The sequence below is a fragment of the Cyanistes caeruleus genome, chromosome 22 (assembly GCF_971803275.1).
Source record: "Cyanistes caeruleus chromosome 22, bCyaCae1.hap1.1, whole genome shotgun sequence".
NCBI lineage: Eukaryota > Metazoa > Chordata > Aves > Passeriformes > Paridae > Cyanistes > Cyanistes caeruleus.
The window spans coordinates 6,870,850-6,887,915 of NC_141722.1; the positions used below are offsets into that span (position 1 = coordinate 6,870,850).

The following is a 17,066-nucleotide window of genomic DNA, read 5'->3' on the forward strand; positions in this document are numbered from 1 at the left end:
GGAGTGTAAAGCTTTTGTATGGATATGGAGGGAGCAGCAGGCAGCAGCTTTGGGAAAGGACTTTCCAAAGGGTCAGCTGGCGTGGGAGGCTGGGAGCAGCCATCTGGGGAGGGATCCAGGGCAGCAGAGGAGGAAAAGGCGCTTTATGACCGGCCCAAATGTTAAAGGCTGCGAGAAACGCGGGAATGAATCCATTAAGGGCCAAATGGATGCCATAAACCCGGATTTTCTCCTTTCTTTGGGTTTATTTCTGTTGCTTTCATCCCAATCAAAAACATTTCTCAGCCTTCTGCAGGGGCTTTGTAAACGAGGCTTCACGAAGGAAGAAGTTCCTTATGGTGGCGTTTTCCCCGTCGCACAAATTCCCAGATTTCCAGCAGGAAATTCCCCTCTCAGCAGCAATCCCAAGGAAAAGCTGAGCCCTGCCATTCCCACGTGGTGCCTGCGTGGTTCCCTCCCTCCCCATTCCCGGGGAGGTTTCCAGGGTATCCAGGGGTGTTTAGGAGGAGCCCTTCCCTCCACCTCTCAATGTTTGATGCATTTCCAGGGAAAGAAAAGCACAGAACTCCCAGAAATTAATATATATATATATATATATATATATATTATTATTATATATAATATATAATTAAAATAATTTGCAGCCATCCTGCAGATTTATTTTTTTTAAAAAAGAGATTTTTTTTAAAAAATCTGCCCTGATCCTGAGGAGCAGGAGGGGTGTTGGGAGCACCCTGGGGTAATTCACGGGAGACCAGGACTCATTCCCAAACTTGGAAGCGTGCGGAATGTCGGGATGTGAGGTGGGACTGGTGTCACCTCCTCTCCTCCAGCCTCACCTCAGCACCTTCCTTTCCTCCTCCCTGCAGCTGAAACCACCCTGCACAGGGCTGGGGACGTCCTGCATCGCCCAGATCCCGCTTCAAAAACGAAACCCGCTGGAATTCCAGCCTGGGATGGGAAAATCCAGGACTCCACGGGCTCCTCTTGCAGCTGGAAGCCTCTGGCCAGGTTTTCACCTCCCCTTTTGCTTTGTGTTGTTTCTTCTCCTGCTCTCATCAGCTCAAGAAGAGCAATTTTCCTTTCAAATGCAAGGCCTGGCCATAAACTTGGCAGGAAAATCCCTCCCAAGCAAATGGCAAGGAAAGGAGAGGGAATTTTGCTGTCCTGGGGGGAAGTTTTGCTGCCTGCCTGCCCTCCCTGGATCCAGGTTATGAGCAGCATCAGACTCCTTCAAAAAATGGTATTAAAAACCCCAAGCCAAATCCAAATATCCCAAATAAAGAATTTCAGTGGGGTCCAAGGAGAAGAGCCAGGTTTTTCCTGGGAAAAGCCAGGAGATTTCAAATCCAGGCGTTAAATCTCCAGCTGAGAACAACTCTGGGATATATTTCATGAAAAGAAAACCTTTTTTTCCCACATGGAGAGGATTTCACTGGTTTAATTGCCATCATTTTTAAGAGCCTACCCTGCCACAAAGGCATTTACCTGCACCTCAGGCACCTGCAGGAATCAGGGGAGGGAAAACGATGGAATTTCTGCAGGGCAGGAGATCTCCTGTATCCCAAGGAGGTGCTGGAAGGGAGCAGCCTCGGGGATGGATCTGTCACAATCCTGGCTGCAGGAATTCCCTCTCTGACTGCCACAGGACAAGAGGGAACCCTGGATTTTGAGACAAGAGGGAACCCTGGATTTTGAGACAAGAGGAACCCTGGAATTTTTGCTCTCCGGTCCTGGCCACAGGAATTCCCTCTCCCAAGTGCCACAACACTTCTGAGACAAGAAGGACTCCTGGATTTTGTGCTTTCCCAGGAATTCCCTCTCTGAGTCCGGCAATGCTTTGAGACAAGAGAAACTCTGGAATTTTTGCTCTCCCAGTCCTCAATACCAAAATTCCCTCTCCAAGTGCTCTGACACTTCTGAGACAAGGAGGACTCCTGGATTTTTTATTTTCCCAGTCCTGGCTGCAGGAATTCCCTCTCCAGGTGCCACAAGGCTTTGAGGCAGGAGGGAAGCCTGGAACTGGTGCTCTCCCAGCTGCGAGGAGCTGCCTGCAGCCCACCAAACTGCCAGGAAATAACCGAATAAAGTCACACCCCGAGATGAAAGGGGGAATGCGGCCGGTCCCAGTCCCTTCACACCAGCTCCTGGCCACGGGATGGCTCCGAGGGGTGGGGAAGGGAGCAAGGGGGAGCTGAGATTTTGATAGCACCCCCAGCATCCCGGCTCAGCCACGTCTGGTAGAAATTCTCCTCTCCAGGAAGAAAATCCACATTTTCGAGAGCATTGCACGGTTTGGGAAATCAATTATTGAGGAGATTTTTCATTTTCTCTGCTTAGGGAAGGCTTTCTTTGGGAAATTCATGATTTCAGAAGGAAGATTTCTTGCCCAGTTTGGCCAGTTTGTTCTCCCTGCACAGTACTGGTGTGGCAGCTTCTTTCTGGTGACTTTTATGAGCCTGGCTTTCAGGTTCATTCACCAGGGATCCAAGCCCAGGGTTCTCCCAGACTGGGAGGAAGAACAGCCCAGGATGAGGTGTCCACACACCCCAAATCCCGTTGGTTTGTGGGGTCACTGAGCAGAGCTCACAGGTGGGGCCTTTGTGAGAAATCAGCTTTTATTGTCACCCGGCTCCTGCTGCGGTCAGGGAGGGACAACAGCGCAAACCCTGGTCTGACACCTGAGTCACCTGGAAAAAGTGGAATTTGGGGTGTGGGGTGAATGTCCTGCAGCTCCCTTGTCCTTGTGGGATGCATTCAGTGCTGGCTGTGGTACCAGGCAGGATCCAGGTGGGATCCAGGAGGGATCCAGGTGAGATCCAGGAGGGATCCAGGTGGGTTCCAGGCGGGATCCAGGTGGGATCCAGGTGAGATCCAGGAGGGATCCAGGTGAGATCCAGGCGGGATCCAGATGGGATCCAGGTGGGATCCAGGTGAGATCCAGGTGAGATCCAGGTGGGATCCAGGCGGGATCCAGGTGGGATCCAGGAAGGATCCAGGACCAGGGGGACCCTCAGCCCGATCCCCCTTCAAAAGCTGGGAATGTTCATCTGGAGAAGAAAAGGCTCAAAGAGAACTCAGAGCCCCTTGCAGGGCCCAAAGGGGCCCCAGGAGATCTGGAGATGGACAAGGCATGGAGGGACAGGACAGAGGGCAGGGATAGATGGGATATTTGGAATAAATTCCTCCCTGTGCGGGTGATGGGGGGCTGGGATGGAATTCCCAGAGCAGCTGTGGCTGCCCCATCCCTGGCAGTGCCCGAGGCCAGGCTGGAGCACCTGGAGGAGCAGAAAGCGTCCCTGGCCATGGGAAGGGTGGGACAGGTTGGGATTTCAGACCCCTTTGACCCCAAACCTCGCTGGGACTCCAGCACCAGGAGCTCTCGCTTCTGCCGCCCCGACATCCGCGCCCTTTCAGCTTCCAATCAAGTGGAAAGCAAACATCTCTGGGACATGGAGAGCCTTTTCTTCCTGCCTTTATCTCCTTTCTCCTCTGCTCATTCTCCCTTTAGCGCTGCCGGGCAGAGATTTCAGCGGGAGCAAAGCCCGGAGCAGGCGGAGGGAGAGGCCTGGGCCCGTGACTCGGCCTAGGGATGAATAGGCCCGGCCTGCCTGGGCCGGGGAGCAGAAAGGGCCGGGGGCTGCTCATTGTGGGGCTGCCCGGGGTCAGCACGGACCATATGTCACCATTCCAGTGCCAGGGTCTCCATGGAGCCCCCTCGGCCCGGCCCTTTGTCCCCGTGTCCCCCCAGATATATTCATGGCCTGGCCGGGCCGTGCCCGGGGACAGGAACAAATTGCTACAAGGAGCGCCCACCCCGTCGGGCTGGCAGCCCACACAATAAAAGGCCATTGCAGACTGTTTAAAAGCTGGAGAAAGGGCCGTTGCCATGGCGATGGGATGGGAGGCCTGTTGCGGCCCATTAAACTCCAATCACATGTAAATTTATCCCCAGGCCTCCAGCGAGGGGGGACCCCCAGAGCTGCAGAATAGCCCCCGACAATAAGCAGTTTGTTTATCAATTCAGGTGCCGTTTAATTGGCTCCATTCAAGCCCCTCTTTGTTTAAAGTAATAACCTTTACAAAGGCCCGCTGATTTATCATTTCCAGCACTCCATTAGATGGGCTTCTTTAAATCCTTGCAAGCACCTCATCTCCGTGGAGAATAAATCAGGGGGGATGCTCCGAGGTGTGCAGGGTATGGCATCCTTGAGGAGCCCGTGGGATCCCTCCCAGCCTCTGCTCCATCCCTGAGGAGCCCATGGGATCCCTTCCAGCCTCTGCTCCATCCCTGAGGAGCCCGTGGGATCCCTTCCAGCCTCTGCTCCATCCCTGAGGAGCCCATGGGATCCCTTCCAGCCTCTGCTCCATCCCTGAGGAGCCCGTGGGATCCCTTCCAGCCTCTGCTCCATCCCTGAGGAGCCCGTGGGATCCCTTCCAGCCTCTGCTCCATCCCTGAGGAGCCTCCTGGGATCCCTTCCAGCCTCTGCTCCATCCCTGAGGAGCCTCCTGGGATCCCTCCCAGCCTCTGCTCCATCCTTGAGGAGCCTCCTGTGATCCCTTCCAGCCTCTGCTCCATCCCTGAGGAGCCTCCTGGGATCCCTCCCAGCCTCTGCTCCATCCCTGAGGAGCCTCCTGGGATCCCTTCCAGCCTCTGCTCCATCCCTGAGGAGCCTCCTGGGATCCCTTCCAGCCTCTGCTCCATCCCTGAGGAGCCCGTGGGATCCCTTCCAGCCTCTGCTCCATCCCTGAGGAGCCCGTGGGATCCCTTCCAGCCTCTGCTCCATCCCTGAGGAGCCTCTGGGATCCCTTCCAGCCTCTGCTCCATCCCTGAGGAGCCTCCTGGGATCCCTTCCAGCCTCTGCTCCATCCCTGAGGAGCCTCTGGGATCCCTTCCAGCCTCTGCTCCATCCCTGAGGAGCCTCCTGGGATCCCTTCCAGCCTCTGCTCCATCCCTGAGGAGCCTCCTGGGATCCCTCCCAGCCTCTGCTCCATCCCTGAGGAGCCTCTGGGATCCCTTTCAGCCTCTGCTCCATCCCTGAGGAGCCCCTGGGATCCCTTCCAGCCTCTGCTCCATCCCTGAGGAGCCTCCTGGGATCCCTCCCAGCCTCTGCTCCATCCCTGAGGAGCCCCTGGGATCCCTTCCAGCCTCTGCTCCATCCCTGAGGAGCCTCCTGGGATCCCTTCCAGCCTCTGCTCCATCCCTGAGGAGCCTCTGGGATCCCTTCCAGCCTCTGCTCCATCCCTGAGGAGCCTTCTGGGATCCCTTCCAGCCTCTGCTCCATCCCTGAGGAGCCTCCTGGGATCCCTTCCAGCCTCTGCTCCATCCCTGAGGAGCCCCTGGGATCCCTCCCAGCCTCTGCTCCATCCCTGAGGAGCCTCCTGGGATCCCTCCCAGCCTCTGCTCCATCCCTGAGGAGCCTCCTGGGATCCCTTCCAGCCTCTGCTCCATCCCTGAGGAGCCTCCTGGGATCCCTTCCAGCCTCTGCTCCATCCCTGAGGAGCCTCTGGGATCCCTTCCAGCCTCTGCTCCATCCCTGAGGAGCCTCTGGGATCCCTTCCAGCCTCTGCTCCATCCCTGAGGAGCCTCTGGGATCCCTTCCAGCCTCTGCTCCATCCCTGAGGAGCCTCTGGGATCCCTTCCAGCCTCTGCTCCATCCCTGAGGAGCCTCTGGGATCCCTTCCAGCCTCTCTTCCGAGCAGGTGCAATGACCTCGCTGCAAACTTCGGCTCCTCTGCAGCCTGGAGGAGTGCGAAGGTCACCCTGGAGCTTTGGGATCCAGGTGGGATCCAGGTGGGATCCAGGTGGGAGCCAGGTGGGATCCAGGACCAGGGGAACCCTCAGCCTGATACCCCTTCAAAAGCTGGGAATGTTCATCCCCGAGACATCCCCGAAAAACATCCCCGAGCTGATGGGCAGTGAGGGGAAACTGAATTTTTAGTGAGGATCTCCATGGAGGAGGAGGGTTTGCTCCTCTGGAGGGTTTTTAGGGTGAAGGGAGTGGTGAAGAGGCTCAATGTGATGCCACAAGCAGGGACAGAGGGGCTGCTAAAGGCCCCCTGCGGGCAGCAAAAGGAGGCACAGAGAAGTTGTGGGTTCTTCATCCCTGGAATTGTCCAAGGCCAGGTTGGATGGAGCAACCTGGGACAGTGGGAGCCATGGGATGGGTGGCACTGGATCATCTTCAAGTCCCTTTCCAATCCACACCATTCCACAGTCCCACAAAGGGCTCAGGGGGCTCTTTTTCGCTCTTCCTAAACACCAAGAAATGCAGAGTCTTAGTGACAGCCAGGGATTGATGGATATCCAGGGATTGATGGACAGCCAGGGATTGATGGACAGCCAGGGTTTGATGGACAGCCAGCGATTGATGGATGTCCAAGAGCACAGCCAAGAGCTGCCAGATCGGCTGATGAGCCCTGGGGAAATCTGTGCATCCTGCACCTCCCTGTTCCACAGATCCCACTGGAATTCCCTTTATTCCTTGCGTGCAGAACGGGGCAGGTTGGAGCTGGACCCTCTCCCAATCTGGAGTCCCTGGATTGCTCAATGCCTTCAGCTTTTCCCCAAGAAAAGGCTGGAAAAAGCTGAAAATGGAGTCTCCAAAGGGACGGGGATGAGGAAAGCAAAAAGGACATCAAACATGTCTGGGTCTGGTTTGGGTTTTGTCTGGCTTGGCTCTTTAACCCATCAGCATTTGACTGAGGAGTTTGAACACAGCATCATGGAGTCACTAAGTTTGGAAGAAAGTCCCAGACTTTTAGGAAAAGCTTGGCAAAAACCTCCAAGATCATGAAATCCAACCCTGGAGCGAACACCCCCAGCGTTCCCACCGAGCCATTTCTCCAAGTGCCACCAATATCCTCCATTTTTTGAGCTCTTCCAGGGATGGCGACTCCAGCACTTCCCTGGGGTGGCGGTAATTACATCTGCCTAATTAAAAAAGCTCCCAATTGCTTTTTAGCTGCAGAGTGGACAGCAAGGAGAGCGTCCCGAGAGGAGCTGGGATCCCAGAGGATCCCCTTTGGAGCGGGATAGGAGGCCCAGGGAAGCAGCACAGAAGGTCAGGGGTTAAACGGCAGCACTGGGAAGTTTTTTGCAAGTGAAAAGTGGGGTTTGCAAACCTGGGAATAATCCTGAGGCTTTCCAAAGCTTCCCAAGGTGTCCCCCAGCCCAGGGAAAGCAGTCCCAGGGCAGAGGGAGCAAATCCATGAATTCATTATCCCCCGGACAATGCGCTCGCTCCCGAGCTTGATTTTCCAAATGAGACTTTTAAAAAACCCCAAATCTGACACAAACCTGAAAACCCCTGGGTTTTTCCCTCTCTGTTCCAGGCTCCAGAGGCAGAGAAGCTGCTGGGAATCACCTCCTCCCCGATGGGGAGCCACGCTCTAATTAAGAAGAAACCTCCACAAGCCCCTTACAAAGTCTGAGTGGCAGCTGATTATTGTAGCAAAGTGCAACCTCTGCCATTTTGTCAAGCAAGCCCATCAAATTAAGGCGAAATAAGATGTCCATCTGTTTCCTGAATGGCAGCGCCGCCAAAAAATCAGATTCCCACCAGTTCCTTAAGTCCCAATTATTCCCAGATTATCTTTGGAGATCGGGAGATCGGCGCTGAATAAACCTCGTGGCCTCGTTACTGACAGCCCGGTGCATCTCTAAGGAGGGCAGGGGGGCTCGGTGTCAATCCCCGGGGTGACCCCGGGGCTGGCATGGCCCGGGAGGAATGACAGCGGATAAACATCCCCGGCTCTCTCGGGATAAACATCCCCGGCTCCCTCGGGATAAACATCCCCGGCTCTCTCGGGATAAACATCCCTGGCTCTCTCGGGATAAACATCCCCGGCTCCTGGCCCGGGTGTTGCGGGAAGCAGAGGGGACAGGGCCGCAGGATGTTAAAGAATAACCAGGCAGCAGCAGCAGCAGCAGCAGGAGGGCTGAGGAGTGCCAGAAAACCGGGAATCCATCCTGGTTTTTGGGGATGTCAAATCAAAGGTGACTGGAATCATTCCAGGAGGAGGAAGGGAAAAGTCATCCCAGAGCTGCCATTCCCACGGGGGACAAAGCTCAGGAAGGCCCTTCAGGTGACACAAAAATTGTATTTTTAAAGACATTTCCAGCGTTTTCCTGGAGTTTTGTTTCCTTCCCTGTTCCTGCTGGCCAAAAACCTGCTGGGAAAGGATTTCCTTGGAGAGAAAACTCTCGTCCTGCTTTTCCCAGTCATCCCCAGATGGATTTTCTCACATCTCCCCCCTCATTTTCCCAATGAGGCCACTGTTTTCTCTCCCCTCTCTTTCAGGACTTTTGAAAAACAAAATTCCCTTTACAGAATCCCAGAGTTTGGGACTGAAATCCCAGGTTTGGGGTTGGAAGGCTCCTTAAAGGTCATCTCATTCCAAACCCCTGATTTACCTGCAGACTTTTGCTGTGCAAATTTTTACCTCTCAGCTCCCTAAAAATCCATTTAGTTTAAAAAGAGGAATGAGACTGGGAATATAAAGTAAGAATTCCAACTTGTTCTCTTCCCTCTGCTTCACCCACTGAGTTTAATCCTGATTTTTCCACATCTAAGTAGAGAGGTTTTCTCTTGGAAGCCAGCACTGCCCAGAAAGGCAAATTTGTGTCCCACAGGATAAAATTCCATCGTCATCTTCCCACTGTGGGGCCACGAAAGGAGAGAAGAGGTTTTGGGAGACATCCCCATTCCCACATCCTGTAAACAGGGCAAGAAAAACTCACAATTCTCCCCTTTCCGCTTCCCAGACAGCCCAGAACGTGGAAAAACTTTTTGATGCCTTTTTTCCTTCCTTTTTTCCCCTTATTCCAAGGCTTTGATTGCAAATCCTTTTGTCTCCCAGCTGCAGGGAACTCCCCCTCTTGCAGGTGGTGCTTGGCAGGCGAGGAGGAACTTCAGAGATTGCAGACTGTGCCTGGAGAGAGGCCGGGATGAGCTGGGCTGGGGTGGGAGGGAGGAACTTTATTACACGGATCTAACAAGCAAAGCTTCCCAGAACGTTGCTGGGAGCATCCAGGCTCCAAATCTGCATGAATTTCCACTTCAAACGCTGCACAGAAGCATCTTTATCACTCAAACCGCCCGCCCAGCTCCCCCCAGTGAAGGATTCTCCCATCCCTCTCCAAAAGCCCTGCTGAAGTTAAAAAAAACAAAACCCCAAGTGACACCAAACCGAGGCAAACAAAAGACCCAGAGCTTGGTCCTAGTGGTTTCTGTCTGGAAATGTCCTAGCTCAGGTTGGTGAGGGTCGAGAGCAAAGCACTGGAGATCTTAAAGTGGAAATGAGGAGCTCTGACCGCAGCAGATTCCCATATTTCATCCAACTGCATTCCCCAAACCCGGCCCTTCCTGTGAGCCACATCCTGCGGTTTTCCAATGAAAACCCGACAGCTTTTTTTGTCCCCAAACAAATCCCCTTCACCTGCTGCTGCCCACCAGTGCGGGTTGGGATCCAGGATAGGCGGGACAAACCTCCCAGGGATTTTGGTGGCCAGGGAATGAAGTTTCCAGAGGCTGTGGGTGAGCTCTGGACCACTGGGGAAGGTGCCCAGCATCCAGAAATTGAGGCAGAATGAGGGGAAAACCCTGAGGGGTGCGTTGGGTTCGGGAGCTGCCAACAGGAATGCAAATCCTGCCGGGAAAATCAGCTGGAGAGAGGCAGGGAGGCTGAAGGAATGCATCAATATTCCAGGGAAAGGTTCCCTGGCTGCACCCTGGGGCAAGGCAGAGCTGTGGGATTGGCCCACATTCCCCACGGGGAAAAGTCCGGGGGTCCCTTTCTCCTCTCCAAAGAGCCCGAAAAAAGGGGGAAAAGCCAACAGCTCTTCCTGCGTGACCCAGATTGTGTTTGAATGTTCCTGGGGAGGGCAAAAATAAACAACAATCTGCTGGATTGGAGTGGGGACACCTCGCAGGTCAACCCCGGCATTAAATTGTGGGATGGCACCATTTCCATACAAATGCTGCGAGGGGAGAGTTGGGAAAGAGGGGAAAAAAAAAAAGAGGGGGAAAAAAAAATAATAAAAGCCCTCCACAAGCCCCAGCCACAAAACTGCAACTCCCGATTTCATTGTGCGCCGGTGACAAGAGCAAACCCAAAATCAAAGAGTTTCATGGTCATTTTTCTATCAGCAAGTGATGCCGGGTGAATAACTTATTTACATGCCAATGTGGAGGCCTGAAATGGCCCGGGATGGGAAAAACGCAGCCTCTGTTATCAACAATGATAGCGGCAGCTCCTGGGAGCCACCCCGGGAGGAGGGCCCTAACGAGGCCGGGCTGCAGCCGCAGAATGGCAATGGGTTTTTAATTGGTGACACATTATATTTATCAAGCTGACAGCAGAGGGGCAGAGCAGCAACCTCCTCGTTGTGTGTTTGCCTTCCCCGACTTCCTTTGAACCCATTCACGTGTGAAAAGAATTTAAAGGTTATGGGAGGAGGGGGGGGAAGGAGGAGGAGGAGGAAGAGGAGGGGGAGGACGGGAGGGAAGGAAGCCTTGTAATAATCCAGCATCATCCTGAATGATAACACTGAATTATTCAGGAGGCTCCTTAAAAGGGGGGTTAAATCAAGGCTGAAACAAAAGAGGAGCGAGGCCATTGTGAGGCCTGGCTCTTTCCACTGCGGAATCCGGGCAGGAGAAGGGAAGCAGGGCCGGGAAAAGTCCTTCCAGAGTCACCCAGAGGAGCAGAATGGACTCGGTGGCGTGGCAGGGCAGAGCTATCCAGAAGGGTTTGATATCTGTGAGCAGAGCTTTTGTCAGCTCAGGGAGAGAGCCTGGGCAGCAAAGGGAGGAACCTTCCCAGCCTGGGAAAGGTCACTGGGAGACTGGGATGGGATCCATGGGATGGGATCCAGGGGATGGGATGGGATCCATGGGGATGGGATCCATGGGGATGGGATCCATGGGATGGGATCCAGGGGATGGGATGGGATCCATGGGGATGGGATCCATGGGATGGGATGGGATCCATGGGGATGGGATCCATAGGATGGGATGGGATCCAGGGGATGGGATGGGATCCATGGGGATGGGATCCATGGGGATAGGATCCATGGGATGGGATCCAGGGGATGGGATCCAGGGGATGGGATGGGATCCATGGGGATGGGATCCATGGGGATAGGATCCATGGGGTGGGATCCAGGGGGTGGGATCCATGGGGTGGGATGGGATCCATGGGATGGGACCCATGGGGTGGGATCCATGGGTTGGGATGGGATCCATGGGGTGGGATCCATGGGATAGGATCCATGGGATGGGATCAATGGGATGGGATCCATGGGATGAGATGGGATCCATGGAATGGGATGGGGTCCATGGAATGGGATCCATGGGATGGGACCCATGGGGTGGGATCCATGGGTTGGGATGGGATCCATGGGATGGGATGGGATCCATGGGGTGGGATCCAGGAGGTGGGATCCATGGGGTGGGATGGGATCCATGGGATGGGATCCATGGGATGGGATGGGATGGGATCCATGGGGTGGGATCCATGGGGTGGGATGGGATCCATGGGATGGGATCCATGGGATGGGATGGGACTTGTGTCTTTTCCTTCCCCACCTCCTCTTGCTGCAGCCTTCACATCTTTGGCCCCAGAGGAGGTTTGGATGGGGAATTAGGAATAAATCCTTCCCTGGGAGGGTGGGGAGGCCCTGGACAGGTTATTCCATGGATTCCCCATCCCTGGAAGTGTCCAAGGCCAGCTTGGAGCAGCTGGGGATGGTGGAGTGTCCCTGCCCATGGCCGGGGTGGAACGAGCTGATTTCCAAGTCCCTTGCCACGATTCCCAAGCCATCCCATGATTCCGTGATCTCCCTCAGGACCAGGAGCCACCATCCCAAGTGCTGGAATGCGAGATCCATGCCAGGGCTGGAGTTTCCCTGGATTTTCTCCAGGGAGGACCCTGCTGCTGCCTCAGGGGACACAGGATGGTGACAGGCATGGTGACAGTGGTGCTTCCCAAACCTCCCTTCCCGGGTGAGGGATAAAGCCGGGATTTGTTTTATCCTCACCCAGCTGTGCTTAAGCTCATCCAGGCTGCAGAGGAGGAGCTTTTCCTCAGAGGGAATTGATCCCAGAATCTCCTGAGCTGGAAGAGACCACAAGGATCACTGAGTTAAACTCCCAGGACACCCCAAAAATCCCACCTGAGAGCCTTTTCCAAGCACCACCAGCCCCTCTGCCTGCAGCGTGGCAGCCTTGGGCTGCCTAAACAAACAGCTTTTGGACAACATTTTACCTGGGAGAGTTTCTTTTTCCCTTCCCTTTGTAATTCCACCCAGGACAGCAGCACCTCCAAACCCATCCCTTCCCCTCCTAAACCTCTCCTTTAACCATTTGTTAAAGACTTTTCCCCTCCACATTGCCTTTTTTTTTATTTTAAAATATCTTTTTTTTAAGCCTAGAGCAGCTAACAAAACCAAAGCAAGGCGGGGAGCGTGAGAAGAGCCTGATGAAATATTGAAGATTTGAAGATGATATCTTTATTTTATTTATTTTCCGTTGGGTTTGTTGGCGGATTTTGCGCGGGATGAGCCCGGAGGAGGTCACCCAGCGCTCTGGGGTGGCTCCATATTGCAGGGAGCTGTGCTGGCTTCGGAGCCAGCTGGGCCACCAGCCCCAGGCCTTTGTGGCCCGGCTTTGTGGCCCCGCCGAGCGCGCACAAAGTCGATGGTGGGGCGGCTTTGTTCCCTCCCCGCGGAAAAACAACAACAAAAATAACCCCCAAAAAAAGCGCCGGGCATTGACAAGGTGATGAATTCCTTCACTGCTGCGCCTCATAATGGACTCGAGCGCTGCTGCCCTGGCTCGGAGCGGGGAAAAAACAAAAAAACCAACAAAACCGAGCTCGTCTCCCACTGCTTCGCTCCTTGGAACCTGATTTTTTCCCACTAACTGCTCCCTGATTTATGGAGCCTCTCCTGCGCCGGGCGGCCGTGGCTCCGGGCGTTTGGCATTCGCTGACATTTCGCTGCAGCGACTGTGAAAGGGCAAATTTTCCTGGAAACAGAGCTGCAGAGGGAAAGCAGCCGGAGCTGCCTGCCCTCCCCTCGCCCCGAGCCGGGCAGGGACCTGGAGCATCTCTGAGAGAGGCTGGAGCTCCCCAGGCTCCCTTTTCCATCCAGGATATCCCAAATCCTGCCCTCCCTGCCCCTCCCTGGAGTTTCCGTGCTCAGGGAAGGACTCACCAAGCACGGGTTATTTTCTCTTTTTTTTTTTCCCCAGAATATCTTGATGGATGGGGATTTTTGGGATGAGTTTCCCTCCCCTCCTCCTCTCCAGCAGGGTGTCCTGCTGCCTTGACCCCTTTATCCTGTCCCGCTGTTCACCTTGGGAAGGGAAGCAAACAAAGCCTGGCAGGGATGAACCTTCCTGCCCGAGCTCTAAATCAGCCCCGGGGCAGCTCCAGGCCAAAGGCAGCCAGGAGCCCCCGATCCCAGATGGAAAATCCAGGCTTTTCCTGCATCTGGAACCCCTCTGGAGCATCTTTTGACTGCAGGCATTTCTTGGGAGAGCAGGTGAGCAGGGATTGTCCTCGATCAGGGACAGCGAGGCTCAGGAACTCCTCATTCCAAAGAAATTCCCAGAAAATCCTGAGCTCTCCCAGGGGGAACAAACCCACGTTTGGCTCCAGTTCACGCTCTGTTGTGTAAATCCCCAATTCCTGCAGCCCTGGGACTGTGAGAAACTCAAGTTCTGCTTAAAAAGTGCTGAAGATACGGCCCTGGTGGCTGAAAAATGTAATTTGAGGAAACCCCAGAGGCTGAAAAAGCTGGGAGGGCAACCAAGCCCCCCTTTCCCTCCCTCTCAGTGTCACGATTTCAATTTCATTTCCCAGCCCTGCACATTTAGGGCTGAGTTGTGATTTTCCCCATGGCTGGGGACACCTGGGACAATTTTTTTTCCAGGTCCCTGAGGGCCAGGACAGAGAATGGAGAATTCCTGCAGAACAGAGGGAATTTTCCCAATTTTTTTTTTTTTTGGCTCCATGCTTTTTGAGATGAACCCAGCCTGGGATTTCCCCACGAGTTTATGTTTATGACAGGGCACAACATCCAGAGCTCCTTTCTGCTCCTCCTGCTCACAGTTTGAGGCACAGAATTCAGTAATAAAGTAATAAAGAATAATAAAGAATTCAATAATAAGTAATAAATAATAATAAATAATTCCTCATTAACCTAATAAGTAATAAAACACAAGATTTGGGAAGATAAAAAAGGTTTAAAGGCAGGAGAAAATAAAATTTAAAAAAAACCCAAGGAAGGAACCCCCAAAGCACAAACAAACCCCACGAACACATTGGCACCAAAAAAAGGCTCCAGAGCAGCTGCAGGATTTCTCTGTCCCCTTCCCAAATCGTCCCCGTCGGGTTCACTGAGTCCTCTCCCTGCTCTGGAGCTGTTTGGGAGATCTGGAAGTTCTTTCTAAATGTGGATTTCTCATCATTCACCGCCCTTTTGACAAGGAGCTAAAACGGTGTCGGCTGCTGCGGTAATTCCTGATTTATTGGGAATTTGGAGAAGCATTCCGAGCTGGGAACAGACAGCTCTGTGTCACACTGTGCCTCAAAAGGAGGAGATAATAAATGCATGAGGAGCCTATTTATAAAAATGGCATCAGCCAGGCGGGAAAATCACTGGGGAATATTCAGCAACCCCAAAAAGGAGAACAAAAGCTGTTCCCAAACCTCTGCCCACAGGTGGGGATGGGTCTGGGGAGCAGGGGAGCATCCCATTCCAGCAGGGAAGATCATTAAACCCGGGATAAGGGCTCCGAGGGAGCTGATCCCTGTTACTGCCACTCCTCCCTGCTCATCCTGACAGCACTCACAGAGAAAATGAACCTGCCCCGAGAATATTCCCAGGGGAAAAAATATCCACAGGCTGCTCCTTGTTCCACAGGGAATCCTGTGACATTCCTGCTTTTGCTGGGCCCAGTCCTGGGATAATTCCTGGGAATTATCTGGGCACGGAGAGGCCACATCAGGGAAGGGTTTGATCAAAGGGATTTTATGGCAGTTGTAGCCCCGAGTCCAAGGGCTGAGCCCAGGCTCTGCTCCCAGAGCAGGGAACAGCTCCAGCTGAAGCCTTTGGGCTGAAATATTCATGGAAAAGCCAAATGAATTTTGCTGGGAGTCCTCTGGAGCTGATGGAACAGGGATGGAGCCAGCCTGGGCTGGGGGGGGGTGATTGGAAAGGGGTAAAATATCCAAAGGAATACCCCAAAATTCAGGGGGAGGCAGCTCTGAAGAGGAAATCCCTCGTGCCAAGGCCCAGCACCAACCCTGAGCTCCAGTGAGTCTCCAGAGGGAATTCCACCCGGGAAATGAGGGATAAAACCAGCCCCTCACTCATAAAACCCCTGCCAGAAATGGATCTGGGGCTGATCCAGCTGATCTGTGAATTGCTGGGAGAGAGGGAGGCTTTGATAGATTTTTTTTTTTTAATCTAATTTCCTTCTGGCTATTTTTCCAGGAGAGCTTTCCAGGGAAGCTGGCATGCAAGGCTTGGTAATAAGAATAAATGAGAGCACTTTGGTGAGCTCCTTCAGAGCTGCTGGCTCCTTCCCTCTCCCTGATTCGGGGAAGATTGAGTTTTCAGGGTGAGCCTGCTGCTGCTGAGCCTCATTTCAGCAGAGCTTTTTCCAGTGTGGAATGGTTTTAATCCAGGTTTCGGCTCCTGGAGTCAAGTGATGTCAGCAGAAAAATCAGCTTGGAGTTGGAATTTATAAAAAAAATAAAAATAAAAGCTTTAGAGGTCATGAAAAATAACCTGGCGTCCAAAGAAGATCTGCTGTGATTCCAGAGGGGGATTTGGTGCCCTCAGTTTTCCAGAGGGAAAGCCCCTGTGGAAAGAAAACCTGGATTTTCCTACTTAATTGATGCTTAAGTGCATTGATTTAGCTGTTATTAAATGATCTTTAAGGTCCCTTCCTGCCCAGACCACTGCAGGATTCCATGATTCTCAGCCTGCCGTGTAGGAAAACCATTTGGCTCTGGCTATACGGAGCCTCTGTCCATCCTTTCCCAAAACAGGGATGGATCCCGTGTCAGAGCTTTCATCCCTGGGCATTTTCCTGGTGATCTGTATCAGAAAATCATGGAATGGTTTGGGTTGGAAGGGATTTCAAGGTCATCCAGTGCCAGCCCTGCCATGGCAGGGCCACCTCCCGCTGTCCCAGGTGCACCCAGCCCCAGTGTCCAGCCTGGCCCTGGGCACTGCCAGGGATCCAGGGACAGCCCCAGCTGCTCTGGGAATTCCAGCCCAGCCCCTCCCCACCCTCACAGGGAAGAATTCCTGCCCAACATCCCATCTACAACTCCTTTCTTTCAGTGGGAAGCCATTCCCTCTTCTCCTGTCCCTTGCAAATCTTCCCTCTCCGTTTTCCCTGCAGCTCCTTCAGGTCCTGGAAGGCCACAACGAGGTCACCTTGGAGCTTCCTCTTCTCCAGGCTGAGCATTCCCAATCCCTTCAGCCTGAAATTCCCACACTGATCTTTATAATCCATTTTTAAATTTTTTTAGGAAGTGGGAAATCCCGGTGCAGCCTCAGGGGAGGCTGAGCTGCAGAGCTGAGAGGCCTGGATGAGGTGACAGCCCCAGGGTCAGCTTTGCCATCCCATCCCATCCCATCCCATCCCATGGATCCCATCCCATCCCATGGATCCCATCCCATCCCATGGATCCAATCCCATCCCATCCCATCCCATGGATCCCATCCCATGGATCCCATCCCATCCCATGGATCCCATCCCATCCCATCCCATCCCATGGATCCCATCCCACTGATCCCATCCCATCCCATGGATCCCATCCCATCCCATGGATCCGATCCCATCCCATCCCATCCCATGGATCCCATCCCACCGATCCCATCCCATCCCATGGATCCCATCCCATCCCATGGATCCGATCCCATCCCATCCCATCCCATGGATCCCATCCCACTGATCCCATCCCATCCCATCCCACTGATCCCATCCCATCCCATCCCACCCCATCCCATCCCATCCCATCCCATCCCATGGATCCCATCC

At 53.7% G+C, this 17,066-nt stretch overlaps 1 long non-coding RNA gene across 1 annotated transcript; it reads left to right on the plus strand.

Moving 5' to 3' along the window:
• Positions 1-679: 679 nt before the first annotated feature.
• LOC111938671 (uncharacterized) lies at positions 680-15,798 on the plus strand. Its single transcript, XR_015278722.1, has 4 exons — positions 680-4,718; positions 5,587-10,764; positions 11,852-13,549; positions 15,506-15,798. It is a non-coding gene; the product is annotated as an uncharacterized LOC111938671 (long non-coding RNA).
• Positions 15,799-17,066: the final 1,268 nt, after the last annotated feature.